Source organism: Rosa chinensis, chromosome 2 (assembly GCF_002994745.2).
Source record: "Rosa chinensis cultivar Old Blush chromosome 2, RchiOBHm-V2, whole genome shotgun sequence".
NCBI classification, from domain to species: Eukaryota; Viridiplantae; Streptophyta; class Magnoliopsida; order Rosales; family Rosaceae; genus Rosa; species Rosa chinensis.
In genome coordinates, this window is record NC_037089.1 from 10,272,404 (window position 1) to 10,284,229 (window position 11,826).

Below are 11,826 nucleotides of genomic sequence, written 5' to 3' on the forward strand. Positions count from 1 at the left end.
TGGCGCGATTTCAATATCAAGAGCGACGGAGTATCAAACGCGGTCGCTAACACAGCTCAAAATGCGTTTTAAAAAAATAGAAAAAACATTCACTTTGGGAAAAGAAGCAGAACAGATCTCTCTCCCTCTCGCTTCACCATCTATCCTTCTCGTCACCGAGTATGTGGAGAAATCTCTCATCACCTTCTTGACTATTGTAGCTTTTCTCTTGTAAACACCTCTCCATCTTCCTCTCTTTCTATTTTTGCGACTCAAGTCATTCTAGGGCTGGGGTTAGTAAGTTACATTTACAATAGACAGAGCTTTAGATATTTAATTTCTGTTGCTTTGATTCAATTGTAGGGTTGAGGCTTCTGGGTAAGTGGGTGTTAAGGCTTTGCAGTCGATCAATTTTTGTTTGCTTGATAAATTTATATGGTTAGGTTATTTGGAAATTAGATAGTTGGGACTGTGTCTCCAATTTCCATTTATAATTTCACCGAAATAGATTCGTTGCTAGAGTTAAATCTTTTGCTTCTATGCTTGGATTATTTACGTTTCTTGGTTTGGTCGAAAATTGGATCGATCTTAAACCCTTTATTGCTGGTTTTTATTCCGAGCCCATGGGACTGAAAAGCTTTTGATTCTGTGCGAAAATTAATTGAACTATTTGGCATTTGGGAAGGTTTGTTTTCTCTTTTTGTGGGTATCTGAAAGTTTGATGCTTTGTTGTGTTTGTCTCTTGTTTAGGGAAACTGGGCAATCTGATTTTCCATTATCATCTGCTCCTACCAATGCTGTTGCATCTTCATCATCTTCACAGTATCACAATGCGATTCTTGTGAGTGACAGACAGGTACCAGTTTTTGTGTTCAGGGAGCATTGTGATGGATAACCAAAATTTGATGGAAGTTGTGTTTATCTAAAAGTTTTGAGCAATGGATTTGAATTGAATCAGATGATCGTAGTAGTTTTCCTTGTGACAATTTCTCTGAGGTGTAACTTTGCATATTTTGGTGGCACGATTTTAATCTAATGGCTTTTAAGACATCTTATTTGTCAACCTTAGTAATATTGATCATCACCATAATCATTAGCCACACTGTTTAACTGTATCACTAAAAGGAATTTATCCTCCATGGTGTAGTTGACATTGGTGGGTCTTTTCATAATTGTAAAATGTGATCTTCAGTCAGTTTATTATATCATTTTTCTCGCTGGAGGACTTCTTAAGATTCCACCTGTTATTTGATCCACAGAGTAGTCAAGCTTGTTTATGTTTTCTTGGTCTTCTTCTCTCCAATTACTAACTTTCTTCTCCTTTTTGTGTGAATCTATGTTATTAAATTGATTGGGTTCTTGGGTTCAACTGCTTTAGGCTTGAATTCGATGGAATGAATTAATATAGAATTGTATTATCTATGTGATCGCCTATAATGGAAAATTTCTTTCTTTTAGCAATTGAGTTTATATGTTAGTGATTACTAACTTGCTTTTGTTGATGATAATGTCATATTGTATTGATTACTATCTGAGAAACCAATTCGTCAATCTTAAATGCTGCACCCTGATTTTTCAGATTTCATATGGTCTTTCGTTTGTGTGAACTATAGGAACTTGTATAAGGAGATGAGAACTGTAACAAGTTGTTTGGGAATCATATGCAGCTTGAAGGTTAGCTTTTTCATAGGTATAGTTGTTTTATTTCTTTCCTATTTTAGTTGGAAGGATGCTTTGCCATTGCATAAATACATCTCATACTGTCGTTTGAATTAATAGTTTGTTCAATGATATATAAGTGATGCTTTAGCTAATCCACATGGACATAGGAATCGTTACAAACTGAATCTATTAAAATGCAATCTATTAGTTCTTGCAAGGTTAAATTTTCATTGGGATTTTTCCTGATTTTGTGCCAATATGAACATATATAATCTCTTGATTTCTTTTAATGCTCATACTTGTTTGCTAACTAAAGTTTGCTTTTATCGTTTTCATGTATTATGAAAGCAAGTGTTATGAGGAGATTGTATTATGTCTTCTGCTTGGAATATAAAGAGGTCATTTTAGAGCCCTTTATTGTTTTCCCTTTATGTCTTCAGCTCTTAAATGACCTCATGAATTGAGTTCCACTTTGAATTATTCCAGCATATTGTATTATGTCTTCTGCTTGCTGCATTTTTAGTTCACTATGACCTCTTTATATTGCAAGCCTTATCTTGTGTGTTCTGGTTAGTCCTGTCGGAGCTGTTGTAATGCAGTTTGTATTGAAAAAAAGTTAGCATGTTGTACAGGTCATCAGGAGATTGTATGAAACTGTTATATATTTCAAACCATAGTCCTGTTGAACTTTCCTTAACTTTGAATCATAAAGGAAAATCCAGAAATGGAATACAATTCAGTTAAGCTTTTCTTTTCTTTAGAAATCATTTATTAAGTTGATATATACACACAACTTTAGTATTGAAGCCACTCATTTCATAACACTGTATTGTACCTTGAAACCTGAACAACTGCATAGTTCTGACTATGGATTGAATATGGTAGTTGTTCTTATTAAAGTACTGGCATACTTGTGCTCTTATCTGCTCTTACATTCAATGTTTACTGTTTTTGAATAATTCTAGGTCCATCAAGGTGCATTTGGTTCTGTTGGTGATGATCAGTCACTTCTTACTTGGTATCTCTGGGACAACATCAATAACAAGCATGTCTGTAGTTGGTGCTAGACATATAAGTTGAAGCTAGTATCTTACATTGGGTTTAGTGTATTATGTTTACATGTCTGAATATTAGATCTTTACTTGATTGTTAATAATATCATGAGTGAAAACAATACATCGCTGTTAATAATATATTTTCTCTTCCAAATTAATTAGCAGTTTATGCCTGTTCAATTGAATTATTGTTTTCCTTACTACAGGTGTTTATGTTGGTGTAGAAGAGGACAGAAGCACTGAAGATGATGATGGTTTAGGAGATGCATGGATGGAAATGTCAATGGCATTAGAATCTTCAAAGGTATTGTTTATATTCTTTCTTTACAGTAAGTGTCTTGATGTCAAGTGATTGGTATAAACTTTAGGGTTGTGTTGGGCTAAAATGTCTGATAATTTTTCAGAGCTGTAATCATAGTATACAATCATTATTTTATATTGATTTTCATCTCTTTCTGATAGGAGGTCGCTGTACATCCTTTATCTGATCGAAGAAAGAATGAGTGAAGGCTACAGTGAGCATTCTTTTGTCTTAAAGGATGATCTTGGATATGTTTGCCGCATCTGTGGGGTTATTGATAGAGCAATTTATACGATATTTGAGTTTTAGTATAACAAGGTATAGTTTCCCCCCTGAGTACCTAGAATACCATCATGTTAGTATTATCAGCTTGCTAAGTTGCTTATGGAAAGAGCTATAAATTGATCTGTTCTTGTCACTATGTTCTTTTCTCCTATATATTGAATAAAGCAGCCTGAAAATTTTCAAGGATGGACTCTTGTACAAGATACTTTTTTTTTTCAATTGTATACTCTTTACTAATTGCTTCTAATGCTGTTAATGATCTTCTAGTACTTCACTTCCTCATAGTTAATCAGTTTGCTATATACTTCATGTAAATTGAATTAAGTTTATCTTTGACAGGGTAAGATATACTTTGAGCTGATGGGAGAGGAAAGCATCAAGGTAAAGACAATATTACTTCCTTTTATTTCATTTTCTTCATTGAATCGTAATAACTAGGACTTTGTTACCATAGTTTAGCTTAGCCCCATTTCTTAAGAGTTGCTGTATGAATTAAAATATCATGTGTGTTGAATTGTTACTCTGTAGGACCTATTTACTATAGAGAGACAGAGTGGTGGAGAAAGAGGTAGAAACAAAGAAGAACATAGCTATCAATCACTATGCCAAAAAAGCTATCAGACAACACACATCAGACGACAGAAGACTGATTTTCTGTCGTCTGATTTTTTCAGATGACATATAAATTAAATGTGTTGTCTGAATACATATAGAAACCATACTTGTTTTATTTTGAATATATAGCCAGATTCAGACGACACTTATATGTTGTCTGAAAAGATGGAAAAAAACCCTAGCAAAAATTTTAGATTTCCCTCCAACAAGTTGAGTCTTTTCCCTCTCAAGAACCCAAACTCTATAGCTGACTAATCAATGGGGTGATATTCAGACAACACAGTTAAGAAATTGTGTTGTCTGAATAAGGTGAGTCTGACTTTTTTTTGTTTTAGGTCTCTTTTGGCATATCAAAAACCCTTCGTGATTTTTCATTCCCACAAACTCTGTCTAAAACTCTCTCTCCTTCAGCAAAACCCCCTCTTCCTCTCCATCTCTCTCATTTCCTTCCCCAAAACCCCACAACCTCCCAACAGACCACCGCAATCACTCTCAATCAAAACCAACATGCCCCAAACTCGCCTCTTCCTCTTCCTCTTCCGGCTCAACCCTGGTTCAGATCCAATCCCAAAAGGCTGTTTTTCCCAAAGACAATGGTTTTTTTAATTTGGGCATTTAGGGTTCTTCTGATTTTGGGGTTTGTCTGGTTTCTTACATTTTTCTTACTGCAGATTGAAATTGATGAAATCTCTCTCGCAAAGGCTATGCTTCGAGGCGTGGCCGGAGGAAGTGCGACTTGGCGTAGACTCATGGGGCGAAGCGAAGGCAAAGTGGTGAGGACTCTTTGGGCGAGGACTACTTATACAGGCTGGGCAAAGAGGCCGATAACAAGAACATCGCCGTAGGATACCGAGGCGACGTCATCGATGATCTTTTCGTCGGCAAATCCCTCAATCGAGACTCCGATATCGTCTTTGATTATCAATAGAAGGTCACCAGGTCCTTCCAGTACCTGCAAGGCGATTATTACATTGCGCCTCTCTTCATGGTATGATGGACTTCGATAAGCTTCTCGACTTCGAGAACGACGACCCACTCCTCAGCCCTCTGCTAAAAATTGGTGTGTCTTCTCTTTTGTTCGATTTTTTATTTAGGTTTTCTTGCTTTCTCACTTTACTTTCTTGAATCATTTAAATGTTTTGTATGAATTTTGCTCTCTTAGAACTTAAAATTTCATTCTTTCTTTTTTGTTCTTGACCTTTTCAACTCTTGAGGTCGATTGAACGAGATTTCTGTTCGAAATTGTCATAAATTGTTGGACTTGGAGTGAAAAAGTGAGAGCCCAACACTTGAACATGATCTGTTTCCATTTAAAATCATAGCAGATCTTGCTTTTGCATATACGTTAATGTGAAATTGACACTACAGGAATGCTAATATGCTAATTGTACAAACTGGCTAAGCATGATTAACGCGATGGGAGGTCTCCAACTTAAACTAACAGAGGCTTAAGACTACACTATCTAATTCTACTAATTGCTCCTATAGTAGACTTTGACTTGTCCACTTTTGATGCATTTCTATAGCATAGTCTGAAAGAAAGCTTCATCACTAGCTAGCTTCATTTTCTTCCCCAATTACACACTTTACATATTTTTTGGTCTATTCATTCCTGCAGCTGCGGTTTGAAGTGGCTCACAAGTTTTGGTGTCCTTAGTAATTTACCCTGGACACCCCAAGATATATATATTTTGTCTAATCTATTGCAACTGCAATTTTTTGTTGTTATAGCTTTTGTCAACTGAGTTCTGATTTTGTTTTCAATTTTTTTTTTGGAGTGGTCAGTGGCATTAGACCAATGGTTAATACTAAACCAAATAGATTATGGATTTCAATTTGATTTGTTTCCAGGTTTTGTTGATTTCCATACTTCAACCCAAAAATTGTTGTAGTATCACAAAAAAAGAGTCCAGGTATACTCTTGATGCTCTTGTAGTCCATTCCTTCTCAATTTAGCCCTCTGTGTTATATTTAGTTTGAGTCTTTAAATAAAAGTACCCGTGTCTTATCTGAAAAAATTTAAGAACTTCTTGAGTGGCTTAATGTGTAGGTTATAGATTCAGAATGTTGTCATCTCAAGTTATGGAACAAATGCAAAGCAATGTGGTTGTCAAAGAGCACTCAGAGGACCTACCTCTTACATCATCATATGAATCTGCCATGGAAGCACTTTCCTCTCTCATTATAAGTAAAAAACGTGGAGACGGATCATCTGTTGGTGGTAAATATGAAAAATTGGAGAGGATGACGATGTATCTCAAGGTATGATGCTGACAAAACGATTAGCACATCATGCTCTTAGTAGTTAGTTAACAATTTGATTTACTGTTCTGAGGTTGAAATGCTGGATGATTGTTCTTACAGATACTAGACTTGGAGAAAGACATAGGAGGACTCAGAATTATTCATGTAGCTGGAACCAAGGGACAGGTGTTTCTTCTTACCATAAACTATATATGCTTGATAAATCAGACTTAGACTTTCAGACACTTAGCACCGTTCTTTGAAATATATTATGATATCAAACCGTCATAATGCCATTTACTAATAAGGTCCTCAAACAAGGACATGTTTCTTACCTGTTAGATCAGATATGAACAACCAACACACAGATCGAGTCAGCAATGCATCTCCATATCTAATGCTATAGTTTGAAAACGTCCTTATTAGATGTGTGCATGTGTTTGTATTTTTAATGCAATTGAATTATGCAATTCTGTACATGTATAGTTGCTTTAAAAGGGTTCAAGGTGTCTGACATGATTAAAATGGAAAATGTTTATGTAGTTTAGTACCTGCTTCTCTCTCTCTCTCTCACACATTCTATTTTGGATTTGCGGATTTGCATATAAGGGTTCAACATGCCCATTCTGTGAAGCTATTTTACGGCAGTGTGGTTTTTGGACAGGACTGTTCACTTCTCCTCACTTGATTGATGTGAGAGAAAGATTTCGTATAAATGGGTTAGTATTTTAACACACGACTCAGCTATATGGATTATCTTTTGCTTGTAAACCACACACACACACACACACAAATCTCAGTCTCTCTCTCTCTCTCTATTGTTATCTCTTTCTCTCAATAAGAATCGGTGTTCTAAACTAATAGGTGGTAGCAAGCCTCTAGTCCTTAGAGTTTCCCAAATTTGAAGAGTAAGAGCACCTAAATTTTCCATGAGTAGATAGTCCATTTGTACCTCATTTGTTTTGGCATAACCCCTTGTGGAAAAGAGTCTCATTATTTATTATACTGGAATTCCTTTTTTTATTGAATCTTTGAAATAGGTCCATCAAGTACATTAGAATTGAAGAGGAGATAAACTAGATGAAATGCAAACAAAAGTTCAATAGTTCAAAAGCCTGTTTTCTTCGACCTCCTATTTTTGCAGAGACAACTATTAGAAATTATTTCCAGCATGCAAGATTGTTGCATTGCTTTTGGTAGTTGGGTAGTGGTTTTGCGCTTTGTGGTATTTTTGTGTCTTTTCTTGAATATGATATCCTCAGCAAGTATCTTTTCTAGCTTCAGTTTTTGTGCACACAGTTAGCTTTGTTAATTGAATGTCTATGGTTATAATGTAAACAAGTATCAATCCTTGTTCTGAGCATGACGCAGCTGCAATGTGATATGTGGTTCTGTACTATGTCATCTTTGCTAAATTTCTGTGTTTGTGTTGTCTGCAGACTACAAGAATTATATAGAACAATGGCCAGTCTTCTCTTCAAAACTTTGATGCCTCAATTAGCTGATATCTCTGGAGGATTATCCGCTTCAAGAATCATAGCTGTTACATAATTAGCTAAATTAAAGCTTCTGCTACTTAGTCACTCTAGATTAGTATAGTTGCTCCAGATAGTAGTTTTTTTGCCTTATAAGTTTATTGAGCTGATGCTCATTAGGTTTATGTATGAAACAGTTATGGATGTATGTGTTGACTGTAATGACAGATTGAATAATATATGCCAATTGTGTAGTTTCAAGATTACATCCTAATAGGAATACAAATGTGACCTCTGAAATACCATGCAACCACTAAATCAAAGCCAAAATGTGTTGTTGGAGCTACGTAAGAACAACATAATTCAAGAAAAATCTATTGTTATTTTCCCACTCAAACAACAGAAAATTGTGGCCTTACAATAAAAACAAAGTCAAATATATAAACTTTTGTTGACTCAAAACAAAAATAACAACATATAATTGTATCTTAAATGAATGTACAACAACAAATAATTGTCTTGTGTTGATAGTTTAAATAACAGTTAACTGTTATTAAAATACAAAACAAACATTAGTAAACTGTTATTATAAGTTATTACAAACAATAAATAACTATCGTCTGAATTTTAATCAGACAACAGACAACATGAAAACCTTCTGTCGTCTTGGGTTTAATCAGACAACAGATGACTTGAAAAACTTCTGTCGTCTGATACCCCCAAGAGACGGCACCGTACTAGACAACATAAATTTTTTTCATCAGATGACAGATCTGCTCTGTCGTCTGATTGCTTTTCTGGCATAGTGAATGAAGCAAAGAACAATACCAATGCGGTTGATCTTATGGAGCAAAAACTGATAGAATAGGATAGTTCCAGGAGGAAGCAATAATTTTTATATAAGCTTCGGTCATTTTCTTAACATTCATGAGAAAAAATAAAAATGTAACATTGGTTTCTGTATAAGCTTCATTATCTTTTGTACAGTTTTTATCCCAAAAAAAAAAAAATCTGGCATGCAATATGCATGCTAGATTTTTTTTTAATTCATAAATAATACTTTGCGATGGCAAAAAAATTTCAGTCGCGATTGGTGGCTTTGCCATTGGTATTTGCTGCGGCAAATTACCGTTGCAAAATTCTTACGACAGCAAATGATTTGCCGTCGCTAATGCTCTTGCGACGGCGCAATTGCCGTCGCCAAAGGCATTGGCGACGCCAGCAATTGCGTCAGAAGCATTGCCGTCGCCAATGCTCTTTTGCAACGGCTTGGCGCCGTGGCTATTGCAATTTTTTTTTTAAGTGTGTTGATGTTGATGATGAATGGAATGATGATGAAGATAAGATGCTTCTTTGGCTAATTTTGAGTGGTAGTGATGAAGTTTATGGTGGTGGTGATGGAGGAGATGGAGTAGTAAGGGGAGTATGGATATTATGGGTTTGGATTTTGGGAGGTGGATATGGAGGTTTTATGAAGGAGATGAAGAGAGAAAGAAGATGTAATGGGGTGGAATGGGTGATGCCTTAAGAGTGTGATGAAGGGATGCTTATATGCAGAAGAGATAGAAGAGTAAAATGATGAATGAAAGCAAAAGGGAGCAGCTCAAGCATTGTAAGAAGCATGGAGGTGGAGTATGAGAGTGGTAATAGATCCTAAAAACAAGGGAAAGGGGTATGGAAGAGATGAAGTAAGAAGAGGGAAGTAATGATGAGTTATTAAAGAGAGTAAAGTAGAGAAATATGGCTCAAGGAGAAGAGAGGAGCAGCTAGCTCTCTTTATTATGCACGGGAAGCATGAAAATGAAGAGTGTTGGAGTGGTTTTGGGTTACCAAAGTCAATTTGGCAACCAAAGGAGAAAATGTGCATAGGGATGTCTATTATCCAAAAGATAATATGATGGACTAATCTTGCCATAATCTTATAGAATTTTTCTAGGACTCTCCATGATAATTTCAGCATCATAAACCTTCCAAAAATGCACAAGAAATCCGTCCAAAGAAGGTTCTAGGTCAAACTGCCATGTTTTGACTTTGTTTTCTGCTTCTAAAGCTTCCTTCAATTGAATCTCCACCGAGACTTCCGAAATTTTCCTTCTACTTCTTCATACCAAATGTTCCTTGATAAGTATAGATCATCTTGGTAAAATTTTAGAACTTATTTCACTGTGGTTTGGCCTGAAATGCTGCTGGAATCTGTACAGGTCTGATTTTGCAGTTTTTCATCTTTTAGTCAGAAATTTGGACCGACCTTTTGAAGGTCTTACACTTCGAACTAGCTTTTGCACTCTTCATAAGAAATGATCCTTAGGATGTCTAAAATGGAACTAGAAAGTTTCAGCTCATTTGGAGTTCTTTGGTTCAGTCTTTCGCCCCTCCTTTCTTATCTAGCTCGCTTTCTCCTAGCCGGAGAATGAAAATATGCTAAGGTTGACTGTTTAGTGCATTTCCATACTTTTCCATCATTTCCTAGCATGATAAGGAACACATAATAAATATATATAAATAAACACAGAGGTTAAGCAAAAGTACAAGATTAGGGGAATAATGGAATTGGATTAGTTAACATTAAATTGGACTTTAAAACAAGTAATTTCTATGTTTTAGAGCACAAATATGTATATGAATTATAATCCAACAAAACCTAAATTTAACTTAGGATTTAGGTATTCTGCTGGAGCATAACTCAATAGTTAACTAGCTATATTTCACTTTTAGCTATGAATATAAGTATCACCGTTGGAGATGCTCTAAGGGCATCTCCAACAGACTAGTTATTTCAACAAAAAGTTATAAATTTGGCTAATTTGAGATAGTTTAGCACTCCAACAGAATAGCTATATGAAAGTCAAATTTGGCTTTTGCTAAAATCTCTAGCTAAATTTAGCTAGGGAGGAGAGAGAAAATAACAAAAAGCTAAACACTCCACGTTCAATTTTTTTAGTTTAGCTAACACTGCTGGAGGAAAAGCTAGAAATTTATTATCTAAATTTAACTTTTAAATGATTTAGCTAAAAAAATAGCTTTTACTGTTGGAGATGCTCTAAAACGTCTATTCTTAGCTATAACCAATTTGTTGTAGTTGAATTTTTCTTTAAAAATAGCTATAGCTAGCCATTTTAGCTAGCTTGTTGGAGATGGATTTAGGGCATCTCCGACAGAGTAGCTATTTTAAAAAAAAAATTGAAATTTAACAAATATTAGGATAAGATCTATCTCCAATAGAATAGCTATCCAATACTTAAATTTAGCTTTAGCTAAACACTCTAGCTATATTTAGCTAGAGTGGAGAGAGAATATGACTTCATGTAAAATCCCCAACGTTCCAATTCTTGAGTTCCAACGTTCCAATGTTCCAATTTTTCAGTTTCAACGTTCCAATTCTGGGTTCTTGAGTTCTCTGTTCCTCTATTTAGGTTTTGGTGTTGTACAATACAACACTTTAACTTGTGGAGCAACAACTATCATTATATTGTATGTCTCTCTAACTGCTGTATTTTCCTATCTCTCTGTTTCCAACTCTTTTTCCTTTTAGGAATTAGGATTGTTGCTTATTATGAATTTGTAAATTTTGTATGTAGTTTTTGACGGACATTTAAACAATTAAGGGAATCTGCCATTGGATCTCAGTTCTTCATGGACCAGGTAAAGACGTACATACATTATCTAATTTGATTCATTGAATGAGTTCTATTGTCAATTGAGTTCTGTTGTCAATTGAACTCTTGTCAAATTTGAAATCCTAGATGCCATAAAATCCTCAATGGAAATTGCATCCATTTAGTTGTAATCTTCGTAATTAAGAATGCGGGTGATTTTACTTGAATCATCCATTATTCCATGCAAGACTGAATGGCCTCACATGCACTGCACCTCTCCTTGTCAATTTTCATGAGTCCCAGGCTAATCCTGGAATGGGCTTTCGTTTCCATGTGTTTTGTCCCATTACCAACAATTAATAGTTGGTCATGAGTTCCACAGCCACAAATCCTTTAAGCTCTTGTTTACGTATTGTTTTGTCTCATAATCAACCAAATAATATATACTTCATTGAATGCATAAGCCTGAGAGGTTGCTTAATTACATAATCAACCAATATGTAAAACACCCAACCAATGATTGAATCTGATCTTGATAACTCAAGAACAGACTGTAGGTAGCCGTAGTTTTAGTTTTTTTTTTTTTTTTTTTCAAAATTTAAATTAACTCAAGA

The 11,826-nt window shown here is 35.2% G+C and overlaps 2 long non-coding RNA genes across 4 annotated transcripts; both read left to right on the forward strand.

Moving 5' to 3' along the window:
• The first annotated feature begins 685 nt into the window (after positions 1-685).
• Positions 686-3,874, forward strand: LOC112183664. Of its 2 annotated transcripts, none has more exons than XR_005806399.1 (5): positions 686-835; positions 1,593-1,669; positions 2,903-3,000; positions 3,159-3,315; positions 3,622-3,874. It is a non-coding gene; the product is annotated as an uncharacterized LOC112183664 (long non-coding RNA). The 2 variants fall into 2 exon arrangements; XR_005806400.1 differs by having other exon boundaries at positions 1,593-1,653.
• A 142-nt stretch (positions 3,875-4,016) lies between these two features.
• LOC112183668 lies at positions 4,017-7,869 on the forward strand. Of its 2 annotated transcripts, XR_002929939.2 has the most exons (6): positions 4,019-4,206; positions 4,569-4,957; positions 5,749-5,810; positions 5,948-6,159; positions 6,262-6,860; positions 7,581-7,869. It is a non-coding gene; the product is annotated as an uncharacterized LOC112183668 (long non-coding RNA). The 2 variants fall into 2 exon arrangements; XR_005806401.1 differs by having other exon boundaries at positions 4,017-4,206; positions 5,948-6,860.
• The last annotated feature ends 3,957 nt before the right edge of the window (positions 7,870-11,826 follow it).